The sequence below is a fragment of the Saccopteryx leptura genome, chromosome 3, assembly GCF_036850995.1.
Source record: "Saccopteryx leptura isolate mSacLep1 chromosome 3, mSacLep1_pri_phased_curated, whole genome shotgun sequence".
NCBI classification, from domain to species: Eukaryota; Metazoa; Chordata; class Mammalia; order Chiroptera; family Emballonuridae; genus Saccopteryx; species Saccopteryx leptura.
The window spans coordinates 207,583,668-207,608,603 of record NC_089505.1 but is presented as its reverse complement, the minus strand read 5'-3'; the positions used below and the strand labels follow the sequence as shown (position 1 = coordinate 207,608,603).

Genomic DNA, 24,936 nt, shown 5'->3' with positions numbered 1-24,936 from the left:
ACTGCAATCCAGACTAAAGGAGTTTGCACGGCTCCTTCGTGATGGTCTATGACTATGGCACACGGGAGAAGACATGGGCTCTGAAATTAAGCAGAACCAAGTTTAAATCTGAGAAACCTCTCAGCTTTGCCTTCCAACTATTAAATGGGGCAAGGATTCAATGAGTTAATGAAATAACATTCCTAGCTGAGAGTCCACCATGTAATATGAGCTCAACAAAATGGGAACTTCTATTATTTATTTCCAATTCTGTGTTTTTATCATTTGTTATGGGTTGAATTGTGCCACCAATCCTCCTAAAATTCATATGTTGAAGTCCTATTTCCCAGTACCTCAGAATGTGACCTTATTTGGAAATAGGGTCATTGCAGATGCAATTAAATTGTGATTACATCATACTAGAGTAGAGTGGGCCCCTAATCTAATGACTGGGATCCTTAAAAAGGGGGAAATTTGGACAAAGCCATGCACACAGAGAGAATACCACATGAAGATAAAGGCAGGAAGAGGGGATACAACCACAAGCCAAGGAACACCAAAGACTGCCAGCCAGCCACCAGAAGCGAGGGGATAGGCGCGGAATGGAGACTCCCTCACGGCCCCTGGAAAGGACCAAGCACACCAACAGCTGGAACACCAGTCTCCAGAACTGAGACAACACGTTGCTGTTGGTAAGCTATGGTACCTTGTTACAGCCACCTCAGCAGACTAACATATAGTGCTGCTTGTTTTTCAATGGTTTAATTTGTGATTTTCCAACTCCAGTTGTCATTGGTTGTTTTTTTTTTATTTTTCTGAAGCTGGAAATGGGGAGGCAGTCAGACAGACTCCCGCATGTGCCCGACCAGGATCCACCCTGCATGCCCACCAGGAGGCGATGCTCTGCTCATCTGGGGCACGTTGCTCTGCCACAACCAGAGCCATTCTAGCAACTGAGGTAGAGGCCAAGGAGCCATCCCCAGCGCCCGGGCCAACTTTGCTCCAATGGAGCCTTGGCTGCAGGAGGGGAAGAGAGAGACAGAGAGGAAGGAGAGGGGGAGGAGTGCAGAAGCAGATGGGGCTTCTCCTGTGTGCCCTGGCCGGGAATCGAACCTGGGACTCCTGCACACCAGGCCAACGCTCTACCACTGAGCCAACTGGCCAGGGCCGCCACTGTTTAGTGGATTATAAAAAACAAATTTATAGTGGTTGTGATCAGCATGTATGTGTGTTTAATGAAATGAAACATAACAGAAAATATTAGAGTCCATTACATTTACTAAGAAATAACTTGTTTTTCATTAAGTTTTGTTAAGTAAAAATAGGTATGTATACACCACGTTATGAAGAGAGGATCAGACAATTCTGAGTCTCCCTCAGAAAACTTTCAGAAGGAAGTGTCAAGGTGAAGATTGTTAAGAGGCAATATGGCCTAATGCATAACCTCCTTGTGGCAAGATTCTTCATCTGAGAAATGTAGGCAACAGTCACCACACACCCCCCCCCCCACAGGACTGAGCTACACACCGTATTTTCCCATGTATAAGACGCTCCTTAATTTTGAGACCTGAAATTTGAAAAAAAAATGTATCGCATAAAGTTATTAAACTCAAGTTTTATTCATCATAAAACTCATACAACTCCTCATCACTGTCAAAACTCCTATCCGTTAGCTTGTCCTCATCTGTGTCTGATGATGAATCACTGTCTTCAACAAGCACAAAAACAAGTGTGAAAAAGCGGAAAATGCAAGTTTAAAAAAATCTACAACCACTGTATAAGAATCAGTTTTTAGACCCCAGATTTTTTGACAAAATGTGCGTTGTATACCTGAGGAATGTGGCAGCACTCATGACAATGCCTAAGGTGCAGGGTGTGCGGCCTCATGCTCTGCAGGCCATCTCCAGAATAAACCTGATCACAATCACTGACTTTGTTTCCTAGGCAAGGTTTGCACAGGAGTTTCCTAATATATAAACCTTTTGATTTTTTAAAATTTATTTCTAATTTACTGACTTTAGAGAGAGAGGAAGGGAGAGAGTAAGAGAGAGAGACAGACAGACAAAACATCAATTTGTTCCTGTTTGTGCCCTGACTGGGAATTGAACTGGCAACCTTTGCATATTGGGACAATACTCTAACCAACCCAGATATCTGGCCAGGGTTAATGTATAAACCCCTTTGCATATTGGGACAATACTCTAACCAACCCAGATATCTGGCCAGGGTTAATGTATAAACCTTTTCAATTCCTATCCCTTGTCAAGAAGTTGACCGCGGTTCACAACTGCCCAACAGAGCCTTCCAGCATGAGACCACATCCCTCGCAGGGTCTCTACCTTTACTCGTAGTGATTGGAGCTTGGGAAACTGACCCAGCTCCTTGTCCCTCCAGTCCTGCTTCCCTGGGGCTGCCAATATCATCTCCTACCACACAAATCATGTCACTTCCCTGGTCCAAAGTCTTTAATGGCTCCTTATCACCAACAGGGCAGTATGCTCCTGACACCCCCACTGTGACCACCCTGGTTCAAGCCACAATCCCCTGCACCTGAATTACTGCAAGAACATCCCAAATGGCCTCCTGGTTTCTCCTCGTGACCTCTACTCTCAAAGTGATCTTTTAAGAGCAGAAGTTGTATGATGTCATTACTCTATTCAAAACTCTCCAATCACTCCCCCTCTCACTCAGATAAGTCAAAATCCTCCCAGCCAAGACCTCACAACACGTGGTCTTTCTGGACTTCCTCTCCCTCTGGTTCCCTTTGCCATATTTCAGCCATGCCTTCCTCCTGTAGTTTCTTGAACAAACTAGACCTGCCACTGCCTGGCGGCTTCTGTACATTTCCTCAGCCTGGAGCACTCTCCCTCACCTCCGCTTCTTCCCCAGCTTCTGATCTTTATTCCAGTGTCACCTTCATAGCAAGGTCTATCCTATCCCTTAAAATTGTACCCCCCCCATTCATACTCCTGACATTCTCTTCTCACTTATCACTAATACATTTTATGTCCATTTTTATTTTTTTAGATTTGTTATGTCTCTTCCCACTAAAAGATAAAAGCCATATGAACAGTGATTTTTTTTTTGGTCTATTTTGTTCACGTACGTGTGTACACACACACACACAAACACGGCCTGTTGTTCAATAAATATTTGCTAGTTAGTGACTGAATGAAACACATACAAGACCACGCATGGTCTGGCCACGCCTATACTCCAGCTCCCTCCACCATTCTCTCACAGGTAATGCTTATACTCCAACAGAACAAACGACCCTGCATGTTCTGGAAATGCCATAGCCTCTGCTTCTGTGCTTCTTTCAGCTGGAATGCCCTTCCAAGCTATCTCTCCGCCTCCTACAAGCAGCAGCTCCAGCATCACCTCCTCTATGAAGCCTCCAGTCTCCCCTGGGACCACTTAGGCACTGCTGCCCCGACATTCCAACTCAACCTGGGGAAGCAGCTCCAACGCCGGCTATGTTATAGTGCCACTGGGAAAAGTAAAGCAGACACTGACAGATGCTTGAAAGATGAAATTCTAATCTAAAAAGATACAAACCCAAGCCGCATCCTGCATGCAAAGCGGCACTGTCCTCTCACCCATGCTAATCAAGATTTAAAATTTTGGGAACAGAATTTCAACTTACTACAAGCAATCTGGTATTTAGCACAGATTTCCTTTAATAGTGTAAGTAACAGCTAATAACATTTTAAAATAATATAAATGGTAAAAAAAAAAAGCATATGGCTCTTTTCAAATAAAAAACAATATCTGCATAGTCACACATTGCCAATTTTTGTTAAAACTTCTTCTAACAGTTGATAACTGAGGGGAAAAGAATAAAAATATCCTCCGGTTTTCTAAACTCTAGCAGTGTTTCAAATTGAGTCTTAAACACTTTGGCACCTGAACTATTAGTCTAGTTCTTCATAAAATGTCTTTACTAAGTAATGATTTAAAATTATGGTTTGATTTGTCACTAAGGGTCAAGATAAGAAATCATCATATGAAAAACATTTCTTTTTCATTCTTAAAAGTAATACTGAGGACACTACTATGTTGCTCAATGACATAAAAATCCATATGATAAAATTTCCTTAGAATTCAAGTACCAGAAAAAAATACCTGTCGATGGGCTATTGCACATTGTTTCCCCAGAGGACAAGAACTATAGAGGTATCACTTTCCACTTAAAGCAGATATCACAGCCCCAGAGAACCTTTGATACTTGAGACAAAATAAGGGCATTTTAGTATGAGGTTTGTTTGGGGATATCATGGTTCCTCTGCTAAACCATCGGCAACCCCAATTACTAAGTGGCCCAGCACCTGACTGCCCTGATTAGATCAAACCCTTTTTGAGAAGTTTCAGAACCTTCCATTGCCTCCAAATTTGTTTTAAAACTTTCTAAGTCTACAAAAACAAAACCAAAAGAGCCCCCCCAAATATATAATTGTTACTGCTAATTTCATCTCTGTTCTCTATCCCAACTTACAAGTCCTGTTTTCCCAAACATATATAAAATTCATGTGTCCTTTTGTGCCTTAGCTTCAAGGAGTATTAAATATGAGGGTCAACTATGAAAACCACTCATATTTTAAATTCTTAATAATTACTTCCTCTCCCTGTTTCTACACTTTCCTCTGTCTTACCTGCTATCCTGGCACTTGATTTTTTTTACCCTTATTTTAAAGGTTTTTATTGCATGTATGCATGTATTTCATTGCAAACTGCCTCAAATTTTGGAGGAGAGAAAGGGGTAAGTAGGCGATAAGTTTCAAAAGACCAATAATTGGGGTTCCCACTTCCAGGAGATTTTAGGTTTCTGCTATGACACAGTAGCTTGTGTCAGACAAACTCCCGTCCAGAAAACAACTACGAAAGAGGAAAAGAAACAGATAACCGAATGCACTGGCGAGCAATCCAGGTGCCAATATCACAGAAATGCCCAAGGTGGACCTGACAATGGCCGCTAATTTTTCTCAACACGTTTGCCAATTTTAAGAGATAAAGGTCAGAGACTAAGTCAAGCTAATAGCTGGGAGCTTCCAACACCTCATGGGGCCAAGAAGTCAAAAACTGAAGTCCAGACCCACTAAGAAGTCAAGATTCAAGATCCCAGGGGAAAAGGCAACTGCAGAGAAGGGAGCCGACATACCACATTGCTTTTCTGCTCAAGGAGACTGACATTAGGAAAGCCACTTGGGGGGTGGAGGGGAGCAAGTGACCGAGCACAAAGTAAATATTAAGAGGCTAAAAGATTAAGCAAAGTTCTCAACCATCTCACAGTACTGGGGAAATAATAATTGGAATTCCAAGTTCACAAAGGAAGATAGACTATACAGATCAAAAGCCCCAGACTTTTTAATTACAACCCTGGAAGGACTATGCCCTTGGAGTAAGACCAAAGCTAAAAAACAACTACCTCTTGGCCCCAGCCAGGTAGCTCAGTTGGTTCGAGTATCATCCCAATACGTTAAAGTTACAGGTTTGATCCTGGGTCAGGGCACATACAAGAATCAAACAATGAATGCGTAAATAAGTGGAACAACAAATCTATCTCTCTCAAATCAATCAATAATAATAATAATAAAAAAAACCTAGTTCTCATCAATACTGAAATCTAGTCTTAAAGCATCTCAAATCCTCCTTGGATCATGGTCTTACTTACTTCTCTTACTCTACAAGCCTGCCAGGAAAACTAAAAGAGTAAATCTTGGGAAGAAGATAATATCATACAGAGCCTCTATAATTTTTCAGTATTCAGTTACACAATTTAAGAGACATTCCAAACAACAGGACTAAATGACTGAAAACAAAAGAAAAAAAAAACAGACAATACAAACAGATCCACTGGGATCCAGATACTGGTGTTATCAGACATGGACTTTAACTACAATTAGTTTACTAAAGAAATCAACAACAGGATTTCATTTCTTTAATAAATCTATTGAAATAATCAAGTTGAAATTCTAAAATTAAAAAAAAATAGATATACTATCTAAAATTAAGAGTTCAATAGGCCCTGACCAGTTGGTTCAGTAATAGAGCGTCGGCCCAGCATGTGGAAGTCCAGGGTTCGAGTTCCAGTTAGGACACACAAGAGAGGTGCCATCTGCTTTTCCACACTCCCTGTCTCATTTCTCTCTCTCTCTCCTCCTCTCCTCCTGTAGCCATGGCACAACTGGAGCAAGCTGGTCCTGTGCACTGAGGACAGCCCATGGTCTCTGCCTCAGGCATTAAAAAATGGCTCCAGTTGCAATGGAGCAAGGGCCCCAGATGGGCAGATCATCACCCCGTACTGGGTTTGCCAGATGGATCCTAGTCAGGGTACATGCAGGAGCCTGATTCTGCCTCTCCTCCTCTATAAAAAAAAAAAAAAAAATGAGTTCAATAAATAATTCTTTTTAAATTTATTAATTGATTTTAGAGAGAGAGGAAGGAAGAAACATACAGAAATATCGATCTGTTCCTGCATGTGCCCTGACCAGGAATTGAACCTGCAACTTCTGCATGTCAGGATGACACTCTAATCAACCAAGCTATCTGGTCAGAGCTCAATAAATGGATTTGATAGCAGATTAGATGAAGCAGAAAAGAAGTAAGTAAAACTTATACAAACTGAAGCCCAGGGTGTAAAAAGAACAAAAAATAAAGAAATGAATATAAGAGGCATGAGAGACAATAAAAAGCTCAAACACGTGTAATAGAGTCCTAGGAGGAAAACGAATGTGGTAGAATTAGGCACAGTTAATTTTTGAAGACATACTGGCTAAGAGGTGTCTTAAAACCAACAACAGACAGCATAACACAGATTCAAGAAGTACTATGTATCATAAGCAGGATAAATACAACAAAAACCATACCTAGGTACATCATAGAAAACTGCTGACAGGCAGAAAAGGGAGCAACAACATACTGACAGCTGACTTTCAACAGAAAAGATGCTCATAAGACAATGGAATGGTATCTTCAAAATCATCAAAGAGAACGGCAATCTAAAAATCTACACAGAAAAACATCTTTTGGAAGAAAACATGAAATAGAAATAATAAAAATCAGAGCAGAAATAAATAAAATAGAGAATGGAAAAACTATAGAAAAAATTAATAAAACAAGGAGCTGGTTTTTTGAAAAGATCAACAAAATTGACAAACCCTTGGCAAGACTCACCAAGGAAAAAAGAGAAAGGACTCATATAAACAAAATCCAAAATGAAAGGAGAAATCACCACAGACATCATAGATATACAAAGAATTATTGTAGAATACTACGAAAAACTATATGCCACCAAATTCAACAATCTAGAAGAAATGGATAAATTCCTAGAACAATACAACCTTCCTAGAATGAGTCATGAAGAAGCAGAAAGCCTAAACAGACCAATTAGCAGGGAGGAAACAGAAAAAACTATTAAAAACCTCCCCAAGGCCTGACCTGTCAGGGCGCAGTGGATAAAGCGTCGACCTAGAATGCTGAGGTTGCCAGTTCAAAACCCTGGGCTTGCCTGGTCAAGGCACATATAGGAGTTGATGCTTCCTGCTCCTCCTCCTGTTCTATCTCTTTCCTCTCTCTCTCTCTCTCTCTCTCTCTCTCCAATTAAAATGAATAAATAAAATCTTTAAAAAACAAACAAAAAAACCTCCCCAAAAATAAAAGTCCAGGCCCTGATGGGTATACTAATGAATTCTATCAAACATTCAAAGGAGACTTGGTTCCTATTCTACTCAAAGTCTTCCAAAAAATTGAAGAAGAAGCAATACTTCCAAACACATTTTATGAGGCCAACATAACCCTCATACCGAAACCTGGCAAGGACGGCACAAAAAAAGAAAACTACAGACCAATATCTCTAATGAATACAGATGCTAAAATACTAAACAAAATACTGACAAATCGATACAACAACATATTAAAAAAATAATACATCATAATCAAGTGGGATTCATCCCAGAATCTCAAGGACGATTCAACATACGTAAAATGGTTAAAGTAATACACCATATCAACAAAACAAAAAACAAAAACCACATGATTTTATCAATAGATGCAGAAAAGGCATTCGATAAAATACAACACAACTTTATGTTTAAGACACTCAATAAAATGGGTATAGAAGGAAAATATCTCAACATGATAAAGGCCATATATGATAAACCACCAGCCAACATCATATTAAATGGCATAAAACTGAGGACTTTCCACCTTAAATCAGGAACAAGACAGGGTTGCCCACTCTCTCCACTCTTATTTAACGTGGTACTAGAAGTTCTGGCCAGAGCAATCAGATAAGAGAAAGAAATAAAAGGCATCCATATCGGAAAAGAAGAAGTAAAGGTATCACTTTTTGCAGATGACATGATCCTATACATCGAAAACCCCAAAGACTCCACAAAAAGATTACTAGAAACAATAAGCCAATACAGTAAGGTCGCAGGATACAAAATTAATATACAAAAGTCCATAGCCTTTCTATATGCCAACAATGAAATATTAGAAAACAAAGTAAAAAAAAATCCCCTTCATGATTGCAACAAAAAAAATAAAATATCTAGGAATAAACATAACAAAGAATGTAAAGGACCTAAATAACGAAAACTACAAAGCATTGTTAAGGGAAATCGAAAAAGATATAATGAGATGGAAAAATATTCCTTGTTCTTGGATAGGAAGAATAAATATAATCAAAATGGCCATATTACCCAAAGCAATTTATAAATTTAATGCAATCCCCATCAAAATTCCTATGACATTTTTTAAAGAAATGGAACAAAAAATCATCACATTTATATGGAATTATAAAAAACCCCAAACAGCCAAAGCAATCCTAAGGAAAAAGAATGAACCTGGGGGCATTACAATACCTGACTTCAAACTATATTATAGAGCCACGACAATCAAAACAGCATAGAATTGGCAGAAAAATAAACACTCAGACCAATGGAACAGAATAGATAGTCCAGAAATAAAACCACATATATATGGTCAAATAATTTTCGATAAAAAGGCCAACAACACACAATGAAGAAAAGAAAGCCTCTTCAACAAATGGTGCTGGGAAAACTGGAAAGTCACATGGAAAAGAATGAAACACGACTACAGTTTGTCCCCTTGTATTAAAATTAATTCAAAATGAATCAGAGACCTAAATATAAGACCTGAAACAATAAAGTACATAGAAGAAAACATAGGTACTAAACTCATGGACCTGGGTTTTAAAGAGCATTTTATGAATTTGACTCCAAAGGCAAGAGAAGTGAAGGCAAATATTAATGAATGGGACTACATCAGACTAAGAAGTTTTTGCTCAGCAAGAGAAACTGACAACAAAATAAACACACAGCCAACTAAATGGGAAATGATATTTTCAAACAACAGCTCAGATAAGGGCCTAATATCCAAAATGTAAAAAGAACTCATAGAACTCAACAACAAACAAACAAACAATCCAATAAAAAAATGGGAAGAGGACATGAACAGACACTTCTCCCAGGAAGAAATACAAATGGCCAACAGATATATGAAAAGATGCTCATCTTCTTTAGTTATTAGAGAAATGCAAATCAAAACTACAATGAAATACCATCTCATACCTGTTAGATTAGCTATTATTAACAAGACAGGTAATAGCAAATGTTGGAGAGGCTGTGGAGAAAAAGGAACCCTCATTCACTGTTGGTGGGAATGTAAAGTAGTACAACCATTATGGAAGAAAGTATGGTGGCTCCTCAAAAAACTGAAAATAGAACTACCTTATGACCCAGCAATCCCTCTACTGAGTATATACCCCCAAAACTCAGAAACACTGATACGTAAGGACACATGTAGCCCCATGTTCATTGCAGCATTGTTCACAGTGGCCAAGACATGGAAACAACCAAAAAGTCCTTCAATAGAAGACTGGATAAAGAAGATGTGGCACATATACACTATGGAATACTACTCAGCCATAAGAAATGATGACATCGGATCGTTTACAACAAAATGGTGGGATCTTGATAACATTATACGGAGTGAAATAACTAAATCAGAAAAAAACAAGAACTACATAATTCCATACATTGGGAGACAAAAAACAAGACTAAGAGACATTGATAAGAGTGTGGTGGTTACCGGCCGGGGGGGGGGGGGGGGGGGGGAGGAGGCATAAAGAAGACTAGGTAGAAGGTGACGGAGGGCAATCTGACTTTGGGTGATGGGTATAAAACATAATTGAATGACAAGATAACCTGGACATGTTTTCTTTGAATATATGTACCCTGATTTATTGATGTCACCCCATTAACATTAATAAAAATTTATTTATTAAAAAAAACCCCATGCAATAAATATGCTTTCAGCCAACTTTCAACAAGGAAAAGAGAATTAATAAAAAGAAATACTACAGAAATAATAAAAGAAATACTACAGGGGGTTATTCAAATAGAAAGAAATGATCACAGATGGAGTCACGGAAAGGTAGACAGGAATAAAGAGCAAAAGAAAAGTCTATGTGCGCAAGTCTACCAAACATTGACACTGTACTACAATATCAGTAATGTTGTCTGGAATTTAAAATATACACACATTAAAATAGATGACGTTAATAGCACAAAAAGGGAGGGAAAGAGTGGAATAAATGGAGCTTAATTGTTGGAAGGTCTTGCATTATCCTGGAGTGATAAAAGGTCCATCAGTAGACACTAATAAGTTCACAATGTATGTTCTAATCTCTAGCATAACCACAGAAATGAAATAATGAATAACAACTAATGGAAGGCAAAGGGGAATACAAATACTTGATTAATCAAAGAATCCATAATTTCAGCTAAAATCATATAATCATTTAGGTATTTATTTTGTAATGTGTTCACTTTGATTCACCATCAAATATCTCTCAGCAGTAAGGTTGGAGTAACAATATACTGCGTCTCCCTTATACGCCAGGCACTGCGGTGGAAACTATTCATAATTCATCTTAATTAACCCACAGAACAAAACTGTAGATACTACCACCCCAACCACAGAGCTGAGGAACAGAGGACTGAAACTGAGACTCAAAGAAGTTGATTAACTTGCTGAAGATTACAGCAGCTATTGGTTTATCTGGCCTTGCTCTCCACTGCAGAGTCAAGACAGAGAGGGCTGGGCTGGGCTGGGCTGGTGTTCCTTCTACTGTGCAGCTGACAGTTCCACCTTCTGTTGATTTGTCTTTGTTCTGAGTCGGAAGGAGAAAGCTTGAAATTCCCTACAAAGTATTTCAAATTCTCCACGGGCAATGTAAACTAGACAGGCAGGAAAGGAACAGAAATGTGTTACTAAGAGATGAAATATATATTCTCAAGATGAAGTAGATGAGAGAACTAAGACATGAAAATGTTAAAAAATACTTCCCAGCGTCTTGGATTTCTTTTTCTGACATACTACCTTCATTACTTTAAGTGGTACTAACTTGAACACCTTACACTTTCATATTCAAAAATGGTAAAGGGAACTTTCTCCCAAAACCACATAGGAAGGACTTTTGGAAACCCACTGCTCTGACTTCCCAGCAACATGGGTAATCAACCATCAGGAGGTCATCGTTTCCAGACTCACACCTGCCTACCTTTGAAGTACTCAAGAAAATAATTAAGCGCCCTCAACTTTCTTCTGTCATATAGAATGAATGGGGGTAGGCAAGGAAAGTCAGACAAGTTTTTCAAGGTAATCTATTCCTGCAATGTTTAGTTCAATAAGCATCACTGGCAACTGTGAGGAATTATTACAGGAGACAAGCTAATAAAGACTAAAGTGAATTTATCTACCTCTCTCATCCCCTTGTGATATCCATGGGAAATAGATTTTATTTCTTGGGTTATCATCAACATTATTCTAAATTAAGACCTGCAGAGTACAGCAATGGGTTTTTGCAATTGTTTCTATTATTGCTCAAAATTTATTGTCTCATTGGGCTGCCTCAAAGCAAACACGGTGACTTGCCAATTGGAGCCCGTTAGAAATACTGGTAGTGTTGAATTCAGGGCTACAGACAGAGCTGCAATACTGGGTATTTTAGTTTGCCTTATAAAAGGACACCTAAGTCCGCCTTCCCGAGATCTTTAAAAGAGACTGGAAGGCCTGGTCGGGGAGGTCAGTTAGTTAAGAGTGTCATTCCAATACACAAAGGTGTTTTTTTGTTGTTGTTTTTTTTAACAGAGACAGAGAGTCAGAGAGAGGGACAGATAGGGACCAACAAACAGGAAGGGAGAGAGAGAGATGAGAAGCATCAATTCTTCGTTGCAGCTCCTTAGTTGTTCATTGATTACTTTCTCATATGTGCCTTGACCAGGGGGCTCCAGCAGACCGAGTAACCCCTAGCTCGAGCCAGCGACCTTGGGCTCAAGCTGGTGAGCCTTGCTCAAACCAGATAAACCTACGCTCAAGCTGGCGACCTCGGGGTTTCGAACCTGGGTCTTCCGCATCCCCGTCTGATGCTCTATCCACTGCGCCACCACCTGGTCAGGCATCAATCCCCCCATCAGGACACATACAAGAATCAACTAATGAATGCATAGATAAGTGGAACAATCAATCAATGCCCCTCTATTTCTCTCTCTCTCTCCAAACCAATAAATAAACTTGAGAGAGAGAGAGAGAGAGATGGAGGCCTATGGATCTCCACAGGGAGTCCCAGTCCACAGGTGAACTAGAAGTGAACACAGAGGTCAAGTTCCCAGTCCACATACAACCCGGAAGGGAACAGAGGTCAACCTGTAAACTTTTATAGAGCCTTTATTGGTGTACCTGACTTAATAGATAAAAAACCTTTGTCTGTTCACGTCTACCACTGAGAGGCCTGGCAGGAGGGGGTTGTGCCAGCTTTCACCCACTCAGTCCCTAAGTGCTGAGAACACAGCAGTGCCCGCACTGAACATGTCACAGGCACCAGAGAAGGTGTAATGAAGGCACAAATGGCAGTACTTCAAAATCCCATCTGAACACAAAGAGGTTCTACGAGAGCAGGCCTTATAATCATTTGTTCAAAAAATGGTCCAGCTAAGACCTTACTGAGATACACTAGACAAATACAATGTTACTCATTCAATAAACAAGTAATGAACAAGAAGCCCTGGTGCCAGATGTCTGGGAGAGAAAGGTAAATCAGCCTCTGGGTCTTATTTCAAGGAACCTGTGTGATGAGTTAAGGGTCAGCTGGAGTACGTAAAAGTTGTAATAGAAGGAAGGCTATAAGTAACCAAAAAGAGGTACTAGGAAGTGCCATGGTATTCAAAAGTGAGGGTGTGTCCATCCAAAAAGATTAGTGAAAAGCTTCATGCACTGTCACCATTTGACTTGGGCCTTTGAAAAATGGTGGGGGTAGGGTGGGGAAGAAAGATTGGACAGGAGATGCTGAGGATGAAGGTGACCAGAGTTAAAAGGCAGAGCATAAGCAAAGACCTTGGAGGGGACCTGTGGGGAGCGGTAAGGATAGGTTGATCAGAGCAGGCTGGAGCAGACAGAAGGCAGATCAGTCGGGAGTCCTCTACAAGATATCAGAGGAGAGGCATTAAGAACAAGGGCAATGCTGGAACAGAAAGGCAGCCCAGGCTGGGTAGCTCAGTTGGTTAGGATATTGTCTCAACACACCAAGGTTGCAGGTTTGCTCCCCGGTCAAGGCACATACAAGAATCAACCAAGGAATGCATAGATATTCCTCTTTTTCTCTCCTTCCCTTTCTCTCTCAACTCAATACACAAAAATTTTTAAATAAAATAAAAAAGTAAGAAAGGCAGCAACTCTGAAAGCCATGCTAGAAGGGTCATCTGATAGACCCGTCAAAGGGAAGCTAAAAGCTGGTAAGGAAACAGAGTGGAGAAAAACAGTCAATGAGATTTAGACAAGTTGAAGAGTCTAAGAGGTGGTGGGAATAGAAGCCCCCAAAAGATATCTGAGCCCCAAATGAGTGTGAAACCATAAGCCTTGAGGGAGGTGGAGGTGGAGGTGGAGGTGAGTGAGGGGAAGATCTGCCTAAAAGTGAAGATGTAAATAGAAGTCAATGGAGTCGTGGAAGGGCAGAGTCCAGAAGAGATGGAGAGATAAAACATAGCGATCTCCTGTATTTATACGACACAAAAAGAAGAAAAAGACATTAGCAAAGAAAAAAGAAATACTAGCCACTTAGAAAGGAAACCAGAAAAGTCTTCCATTCTAGGAGCCAAGGGATGAGAGAATTTCAAGGAGGAAGGGTTGGGAGTAGCATCCACTGTTTTATTTATAGTCATATCCTCTACTTGACTTCAAGTTCCTAGGACAGGACCCATGTCTACACCTTGCACAATCTCTGGAGCAGACTCCTGTTGTATGTTTCAGATTGAAGAAAAAATAAACGATGTTGAACCTGTAGAAAAGTCAAAGTGGATGGGTGCTGAGAAAAGACGATTGAACTGATGACGTCCAGAGAAGTACATCTGCAGTGACGTGGTGTGGAATTTGGAGAGCAAGAGCCAGGAGAAAGGGAACCTTCAAAGATGTCAAAGACACAAGGAAGAGAGGGCAGTACCATGAAAAAAACCCTGAGTAGGCACAAGGAGATGTCGTGCAGCAGTGGGAAGTTTATCCTGGAGACTCAGCCAGTCAGTCCCAAGAGCACCTTCTAGGCACTGGGGACATGCAGTCAAGTCCTCGGCTCACTAAGAAGCTTGTGTTCTAGAAGGAAAGTAAGGAAACAAACCCACAGGGCTGACAAATGCTATCAAGATAAAATATGCTGGCAGGACAGTGACTGGGGTGGGGGTTGGGCTGCTTTTAGCCAGTGTGGTCAGGAAAGAGCCCTCTGGCAAGGTCACGTTTAAGTTCAGACCAGAAAAGGAGGAGGCAGGGGTTGCATTCTGGGGCAAGAACTTCTCCAGGCAGAAAAAACAGCAACTATAAAAGCATGAAGATGGAGCAAGCTTGGTTATGTTCAATGGACCAACAAAGATCAGTGTGACTGGATTATAATGAATGAGGGGGCAGGGCGTTGGATTCGGTTGACATGGAAAGCTCGTGAACTACAGAATGATAGAGTCTGCTTTATTTGTTTCAAGTTCACCCTGGCTGCTGTGTGAAAGATGAATTATAGATGAGCCGATCAGGAAGCAAGGGCACCCGTATGGAAAAAGTTACAAGAGACCAAATAAAGATGATGGACACCTGGCCTCAGATCGTAGTGGCGACGACGCTCAGGAGTAGTTAGGTTCAGGCTACACCTTGAACATAAAATGAAAAGATGCGCTGCCATCTGAATGTGTAGAGTGAGGAAAAGATGAACTGCCATGATCCAGGCTCTGGCTTGAGCACCCTGAGTACACAGTAAAGCCATTTACTGAGTTGAGGAAGCACATTTGCATTTACAAAGGCTCAAGTTCTCTTCTGATAGTTACAAGCACAACATGTCTAGGAGACAGGAGAGTGGGAGGCAATGGAGTAAACAGTAAATACCTATGTCTGGAGCTCAGGGGCGAGATCCACGCAAAGACATTCATTGAAGAGTCATCAGCACATGGATGGTATTAAAGTCACAGATTGCATCGGGTCACATAATATACATAAAGTGAGAAAAAGAGTCAAAGATACAGCTCTTTCCTTTTTCAGAATTTAGGAGAAAAGGATGGGTAAAAATATAGAAAAGTTTTGAGACAAAAATCTTAGCTTGGTCTCCCTTGTCTCAGAAAAGTAGCAGAGAGATGGTCCATATCCTGAAGATCACGGGAAAGGTTTAGAAAAAGCATTACAGTGAATACAATAGGAAATGATCACAAAATGAACACAAAGAGCTGAGGTTCAGTAAAGACACTCTGACACTGTGGGAAACTCAGGTGGGCAGGTTTTCTTCCCCCCAGCAAGATGATAAGGCTTGGGCTCAGAAACTATGGTTGGCGCAGATTACTCAAATACCGTATGAGGACAGGCAAAGACACATGGCAGAGAGTCCTAGGATGTTAACAAGCTCACTGATGAGTTGCCGACCACCAGGGTCTGCCCTAGGTTAGCATCCAGGATAGTAGCCTGTTGGCCTGGGAAAAAGGAACATTCAAGGTCAGGGGCATGAACAGACTAATGGTTGCCAGAAGAGGGGTGTTGGGAACAAGGGTGAAGGGATCAAGAAGTACAGAAGGGCAATTATAAAATTGTCTTGAAGATGTCAAGTCCAGCACAGGGAACAGAGTCAGTAATATTGTAATAACTGTGTAGGGTGCCAGGGGATACTGGAAATATCAGGGGAGACACTTTGTAAAGTACATGATTGTCTAACCACTGTGCTGTACACTGAAACTAATACAAAATAATACTGACTACAACCTATGATTGAAAAAAAAGTAAAAAGTATTAATAAAATAAAAATTTTAAAGGCAGATAAAGAAAGATGAGGGCATCACAGTTATGATGGAGAGTTGGTTCAACAGACACAAAGGAATTTGCAAGAGGTGATCAGAGGGAAATACCCTACTTCAGTGGTCAGCAAACTCATTAGTCAACAGCCAAATATCAACAGTAAGTACAATGATTGAAATTTCTTTTGAGAGCCAAATTTTTTAAACTATATAGGTAGGTACATTCCTTATCGAGGTAGCACCCACATATGGTATTTTGTGGAAGAGCCACACTCAAGGGGTCAAAGATCCGCATATGGCTTGCAAGCCGCAGTTTGCCGACCAGGGCCCTGGTTGACAATCAGAACTACAGAAGGCACTCCTTGTGTCCTTGCTGGCCCAAGCTGGCTGCCGAAACATCAGCAAGGGGTAGCCAGGATCTCCAGACCATGGGGATTGGGGGAGGGTAGTGGGGGAGGTGTGGAGGGGGCAAGGTAGTCTAAACCATTCTCTCTTACATGACAGTTTCTGGCTCTGGTCTGTGGTCATTCATTTATGGAAATCTTTTAGCCTTCACACAGGGCGAAGAGGAGTAGTAAGTATTGATGTCTCTCAGGTCAAACAAGAATTTGGTACAGAAAAAGACTCTGCACTACCCAAAATTGACAGGCTCATTACAGCCAATGCAACTTTACTTAGCTTTTGCTGATGAGAACACCATTACCACTGGCACTACAGACAGGAAAGGCAGGGACAGGAGATCTGGTGCCATTAGCAACTGAGGAACCCAAGTGCAAGTTACTTCTTAGCTAACTAGACTTCTTTCCAGTGACACTCTCAGGGGTCCCCAAACTTTTTACACAGGGGGCCAGTTCACTGTTCCTCAGACCGTTGGAGGGCCACCACATACAGTGCTTCTCTCACTGACCACCAATGAAAGAGGTGCCCCTTCCAGAAGTGCGGTGGGGGCCGGATAAATGGCCTCAGGGGGCCGCAGTTTGGGGATGCCTGCTCTAGATCATATAACCATGGTATCACCTTGAGTTCTGTGGCCTTTGAGAGAGCCTGGGAGGCCAGAGCCATGCAAAGACTTTGACTCTACAATATGAAATTGTGGGGTCTGGTATGTGCCAATGTTAACTAAGTCGGAACAATGTTTCCCAGAATCCTCTTCCCTGTGCAGTTCTGGGTTAGTGTTGGATAAAACAGAAGTGTTTCTGAGATTTGAGAAGTGGAAAGGAAGCAGGACCCATCATGCTCTGTTGGTTGGCATAGTTTAAGGTGGTAAGACTGATGTACAGGTGCTGGTGGGCATTAGTTTGTTCTCACTCCTGCTGTGACTTTCTTCCCAAATGCTGTCCTTACTGACCATCAAGACCCAAGACCACCACATGCTTGGCTGCAAGTCAGAAGTGGTAGCTATGAAGAGAAAATTACCCTTCCACAGACTCTGCGCCAGCCTCCCCTCTGCAGCCCCACTCTTCATGGGTTCCAGATCCCTCTAACCAGGCTTCAGGAGGTACTGACACAGGCTTTGTCCTGATCCTCCAACCCTGTTTTTCGGGCCTACACTCCCCAGCTCCTCCCACAACTGCATCAAGTCTAACTCCTCTGATAAATGCCTATTCCATGATATGTATAGTGGCTCTGCTTCCCTGATGGAACCCTAATGACACCGTGAGCCAAGTATTGAACAGACACCTTAGCCATCGGGGCTCAGTGGTTGACAAAAACCACCTTACATTTATAGCACTGCTTTAAGGCCCCTTGACCCCTGTCAAGGCACATATGAGAAGCAATCAATAAACAACTAAAGTGAAGCAACTGTGAGTTGATGCTTCTCATCTCTCTCTTCCCTCTTCCTCCCTTCCTATCTCTCTCTCTAAAACAAACAAACAAAAAAACAAAACAAAAAAAGAAAAGCTGGGAGGAGATGAGTCATCCAACAATGAGAATCTTTTAAAATATCAAGTAAAGCCATAAAAGACCTGGAGCACTCTAGGGAAGCCAGAATCAGAAAAATGGACAAGTTCACCCAGAACATCAGGCTTAGATTCCTTCAGGTGACATTCAAGGCTCTTTACAATATAATGACTTTCTCTCCAGTCTCTACCCCTTTCTCTCTGAAGACCCGATAACTCAACCCCCACTCCAGCCACAAGAAAAAAAGTTTTCTTTATGCAAGGCCAGCATGCTCTTATAAATAGGCACACTTCTCTGCCTCGGCACTTCGCTCGCCCGAAACAAGTAACTTAGCCAGTATCTGCCAGACAAAAACCTACTAATCACCAAGACTAAATAAGCTTACAAGCATCCACCCTGCAGAAGGCTTTCCAGATCCTCCCCTGAGCTCAGACCCCAGCTCCTGGAGGAGTTCAGCACGTGCTTGCTGAGGGCCAGCTGGGAACGGCTGCTATGATCCCCCAAGCTTGTCTGCCCCCCTCCCTGGACTGTGAGCCTCTTGAAGGGCCAGACTGCTCCCTGTTCATCATCACATTCCCAGCCCAGCGACATGCCTGGTGATGTCCTGACTGCATGAGCGTCTGCAAACTAGAATTTTAGAGCCAGAACTGATCTTTGGATCATCATCTAGGTGGGATATAACAAGAGTAATTAATCTCATTTATATCCAAAAGGGCCCCTCATCAATGAATTTTCAAAAAAAGCTCTCTGCTTAGCTTATCACAGAAAATGAAGTATTATGAGGAGAGAAACAGTCTAGAGGCTGGTTCTCAGAGCCCAGGAAGGGATACAATCGCAATATTCCAAACCCCCAATTTTGCCATATCAGTTTTATTATCACTCATCTTTGGGGCTAGAGAAGCTAATGACCTGGGTGCTTTGGATCCTTCCCAAAGGTTCCCAGTCCAGACAGGTAGAGAGGAGATACAGTAGTGATACAAACAGGTGCAGAGGGTTATGTCAGTTGTCCTACCTTTTCCACAATAGCACCTGTCTAAACTAGCCCAGAACATTCTCCCTGCTCTCTAAATGTTTAGCACTTTTTCCTAACAATCCTTGGACACTTCTGCAATGCCACCTCTCTTCCTGTGTATATGTCACATCTCCTCATCCAGACTGGCATCTACAGGACAGGAGGCACTGTCCTCACGGAGCTCTAGAACAATGTCTGGCACAGCGCAGAGAATAAACAGCAGTCATTAAACAGGCAGACAATGAGAGGAGGCCCATGTGCCAGCAGCAGCAACACTGCCCGGCCCTGGCCCTCGACGTGGCCAGAGCTGCTGCTGCTACAACAATGAGGACAAGTGGATGGACTGTGGTCTGCACTAACTCAGCCACAAGGCCCTGGAAGCATGCGCTGGAACTGAAGAAGTCTGCTTCTCCACACTGTCAACAACCCAGTGAGGCCCAGGAAGGGAGCAGATGCCAGTGTGGGATGGGAGAGGCTGTGTCACCCCAACAAAGGGTGGAAGGAGTGGAAGGAGAATAGAGACCATGAAGAGAAGCCATGAGCTGCTTGTCTCCCACACAAGCTGCCAAGGCGGAAGCTGAGAAAGAATGGACACTTGTCTCATCCCTTTTTGCAAGGCAGACTCCATTTTCTCCTACCCTATCCCACAAATCTGTCTTAGAAATGAAGTCATAAGCAAGTCTTTTGCAAATACTCAAAAAAGATAGTTAAGCACACATACCAGAGATAGTAAGGACACACCACTTCTGCCCCTTTGATGACTTAAGGTCCACAGATTTTATATACCGATTTCATGTCATATATTGCATATGTTATATACATATATATATATATATATATGAGCTATACAGTATATGCACAGGTATTTTCTAAACACATAAGTTAATTTAGTCATTCAGAGACTAGCATCCCCAAGCATAGAGTTTAAACAGACATGGCCCTGCTTTGGCAGTGCTTCCCCTAGGGGGTGAGAAAGACCAGCACTCATCCTATGATCAGATCATTCTGTCAGTGGCTGTGCTCGAAGGCATATGGCTCACAGGAGCCCACCAGAGGAACTGCACAGCTCCAGGGCTGGTCCCTGCCACAGGCAGCAGTGCCTGGGTCAGAATGTGTCCCCCTTTCTACCTGGAAGTGAGGCTGGATTTGAATTCCAAATGGAAATCATCCTAAGACAGTACACAAACAAAAGAGGGATGACTCGGACACAGATTACCCAGTTGTTTCGAAGGGCATGGAGTGAGTGGTACTTGGGAAAACTTCAAGAGGAATCATCAAAACTTGACGATGTGCTCAGCTTTCACACCTCTTTGTTCTGAGGTCCTAACGCCCCCCTTCAGTGGGGCAGAAGAGCGAGCTGGCCACATCAGGGCATTCTCTCAGGGCCAAGCTCACATCCCGCCGCGAGGCACCTGTTAGGCCTGTGGGTCCCTGAGGGCCAGTTGGGCAGTATATACACCTTGAGGTGTGGGAACAGAGGTACCTTCCCCAGGTACTTATGTGTGACACAAAGCTTTCTGTGACTCCCCTGTTGTTTCAGATGAAACTTGTTTGTGGGATAAATTGTTATTAAAGTGGGACTCTGATGAATAGACCATATGACTGCACAAAGCTTGTTTCCATAGAAAACCATCTAAAATTCCTCATTCTTCCTCTGAAACTCACCCATGTCTCTTACCAGGTGATAGTCTTTAGAAGAAATGTTCTGATAAACCACCTAAGGGGAACATCAGTAATCGTTTCATGGGCCATTTTCCTTGTAAGAATAATAAAAAATAGGATTATGGCCTGAAGTATCACCTTAATTTAGCAGGTGAGCTTCCTGTAAGCTGCTCTCAGGTATTCTGCGGGTGCTGACAACACCTTTCGGGGTGACTCCACTCACAATGGTCTTCTGCCAGCTCCCCTCCTCAGAGTTTGATACCCACATCCCCTGAGGCCTCCCTCACTGTGACAGCTAAAGTCGGCTAGTCTCGCCTGACCAGGCGGTGGCGCAGTGGACAGAGCGTCAGACTGGGATGCCGAGGACCCAGGTTCGAGACCCCGAGGTCGCCAGCTTGAGCACGGGCTCATCTGGTTTGAGCAAAAGCTCACCAGCTTGAACCCAGGGTCACTGGCTCGAGCAAGGGGTTACTCGGTCTGCTGAAGGCAGTCAAGACACGTATGAGAAAGCAATCAATGAACAACTAAGGTGTTGTAATGCGCAACGAAAAACTAATGATTGATGCTTTTCGTCTCTCCATTCCTGTCTGTCCCTGTCTATCCCTCTCTCTGACTCTGTCTCTAAAAAAATAAATAAAATAAAGTCAGCTAGTCCCCGAGTGGGACACCAGCCCCCACACACTGATCTACTCCGACCTCTGAGAAACCGCACTGGTCAGTTTCATCCCTGAAATACTTTACTTGCTCCCAGCTCCAACCACGTTCTAGTACCACCTTTTCCATGGAGGCCTTTCACAGTAACAGCTCCAGGCTTCCGTTTCATCCCCATCATTCTGACAGTCCCATATGCACAGCTATCTAAAAATTCATCTGCTCAGATGTTTAAAAAGCACTCGCGATCCATTCTGCTGTTCAGTATAACTGATTCAGTGTTCATGTTGGACTCCATTTCCCAATTCTTTTGTAGTCTCCCACAGTGCCAGGAACATGGTAAATACTCCCTAACTGTTGCTGAAGTACTAAAAAAAAATAAGACCACAAGGAAAAATGGGAACGTCTTGTACTGCAGCACAGGGTAATACTAGAGTAGAGCATCAATGTGTGACTCTGACCAATATGACTGCGCCAGGCACAACAGTCTTCACTTGGAACTCACTGTATAGATTTCTCAGTCAAAGATGATGGACTATAAATGCCTTCTAATAAATAAGAAAACACTGGCTGTGCCAGCCTTCAGAAAATGGAAAAGTGAATAGCTATGCCAAAAGCTGTTTTGTTTTATTTTGTTTGTTTTAACTCCTCTCTGCAGCATAAGCAAAACAACAGCACACTGGACTGACACCAAACCAGCTACTATTTAGTTTCCAGGACGTCCTAGCAGGGCAGTGCACTTAGAGCGCACCAGCCAACCCCTCACCTCCAAAAGGGCAAAATACAGCAAGCCTCTTCAAACAGTCGAGAGTTCACTGCCAGAAAGTTACCAAGAAACCTCAAAAGTCCCCACAACCAGGACCAGTGACCGAGCATCACCGGGTCAGCCCAGTGGCTGCTCCTCAAAGTCACCGTGGTGCACTGAAGACTGAGGTCACACACACAGGTTCCTAGCAATACGGAGGTTTCCCATGTTGGATCCTTCCCGTTGGCAGTGCCTCCAATATAATTTTGAAACTTCCCCTTTCAGACTAACAAAATGAAAAGGAAGAAGGTCCCCCAAATACTGGAGTGCATTTCTTAGCCAATAAAGAGGACTGATGGGAGACATGTGAATTTCAGCTCTCCTGCCCTTTGGGAGCTCCTCGGACATATCTGAACTGTCTTCTCACTGTGGTCTGGGGGAACTGGGAAAAGGACAGCCTGTGGGGCATCAGTTTCTACATGTGGAAGAAGCACAAGTAACGTTCCTGAGGGCTGAGCCTTGATTACTCAACCCCAACTTACTCGTGGCTGACGTCCTCAACAAAACTTGCCACCAAGATCAGTAACATGAAACTGCCTTCTAGAAACGCCTTACTGGGTCCGTCGTTTCTGTGACCTTTCCCAGAAGTCCTTCTGAGAGCACAGTTACCTGGTGGTGGAAACACCTCAATAACCTAGAGAACCCTGGGGCAAGATGCCAGTATCCCAGCACAGGGATTGGGTTGGAAGGAGGCAGCAGTTGCTGATAGTGACTGAATGACAAGCAATTCCCAGAGTCTCCCGAGGTCCCCGCCGCCCGCTGCAGAGACGTGGCAGGCAGGAGAGAGAGAAGCAGCAGAGGCTGCAGACAGGTCGGCTGCGAAGATGGGCGAGGAGCCAGGGATGGACCAAGCGGCCCATATGGCCAACAGCAGCAGGGGTCAGCGTGGGCTCAAAGAGTTCCAGAGATGGAAGGGGGCCTTCGGGATCGGAGAGCCCAGCCTCAGACACTACAGAGGCTAAAGAGCTATTTAGCAACTTGTCCAAGGTCACAAAACTAGCAAGTGGAAGATCCAGGGCCAGGATCCAAGCCTCATGTTTTAGAAGACAAGGAAACAAATGTTCTCACATTTTGGCTAATTGTATCGATTCTTTTCTGTTTTCAAACATATGTTTGACTCTGAACAGCAATGGAACAGGGTGCTGTGGTTATGAGCACAGATGCTGGACTCTGCCATCTGGGTTTAAATCCCAGCAGTTCTGCCACTGACTGTGTGACCTTGAGCAGGTTCCTTCACTGCTCTGTGACTCAGTTTCCTCATCTATAATGGGGGCAACAGCACCTACCTCGTGGGGTTATAAAGCCTACTAAATGGGTTAATATATGAAAAGTGCAGTACATGGAATAACATTAAGTGCTCTAAAAAAGGTAAAAAGGAATTTCTTGGGGAGAAAATCATCCTCATATTGGTTCCACCTCAGCACACCTGTCCCCAAACAGGTCATCTTAGTCACACCTTTTACCTACAATACCTGGGACTAATGCTTCTAAAGTCACACCGCTGTCTCCTAATCCATCCACAGCCAACCCCGTCAGATATTAGCGATAAATTGGCCAAGACGACATGAGAGGTGAAAACTCCAGATGCCTATTCTGCTTACTGTCCACCCAGCCTCCTACACCTCAGGTTTCCACTTCCAAGACTGGATGCAGAATGACTTCTTCTGGCCCTCCCCTCCTAGCCTCCTGGCCCACCACTCCCCTGTGCCTCTAAATCTGCTTCTGCCTCCTGATCACATCCTCCCGTCCCAAACCTGCCACTATCAGCTCTCCCAGCATTACCCACCTGCACGCCACACCTGGGATCCCTGGCCAGCCATCTCTGTGATGCATCTCCCTACAGATTCCTGCATCCTTCATCCTTCCACCCTCGCACATAGATCACACCACACAATCCCAGGCTGTCAGATGTGGTGGGGTGAAGCCAGGAAACCAGGTTGACTGCCTCCACTACAGACCTAGGCTGACCCATCCTCACGGCTGATTGAATGCCTCCACATGCCCGTGGAGCCCACCCCATAACTCTCTGACTCTGACTCTGACCACGGCCTTTGGCTCAGAGTTCACCCAGGAAGCCCAGGCCACCAAAGAATCAGAATGTAACATACTCTTCCAGAACAGGGCGTCTCTCAAACTTTAGTGTGCATTTGAATCCCCTGGGGATCTGCTCACAGTACAGATTCTAAGTCACCAGATGGGACTGGGCCCTGAGGTTTTCCACATGCTGCTGCTGGTCCCTAGACCCCACTTTGAATAGCAACACTGTAGGGATTTACCTACATAAAGTTTAATGTTTGCATTTTTCTAGCTTCATGACAAACCACAAGAGAGGTCTTAGTTCCATTTTATAGATAGAGAAATTGAGGTTCAGAAAGGTTAAGAATCCTATCCCACTGCTTGAGAGCAGGACTCAAATGGAGGGCTGATTCCAGAGCCTGAGCCCTATTCTTTCTCTGCATAAGTGATTTTCAAGAGCAGAAACAGTTTAGATACACAACATGTAATGGTTTATTTGTAATACAAACTATCAAAATCATTTTAGTTGATGAAGATGGGAGAAGATGTGCTATTAAACTGCCACAAAGTCCCTG

At 43.0% G+C, this 24,936-nt stretch overlaps 1 protein-coding gene across 4 annotated transcripts in view; it reads right to left on the bottom strand.

Annotated features, from left to right (window-relative positions):
* PTGFRN (prostaglandin F2 receptor inhibitor) overlaps positions 1-24,936 on the bottom strand; it is an 84,585-nt gene that overhangs the window by 52,434 nt on the left and 7,215 nt on the right. The window lies entirely within an intron of this gene.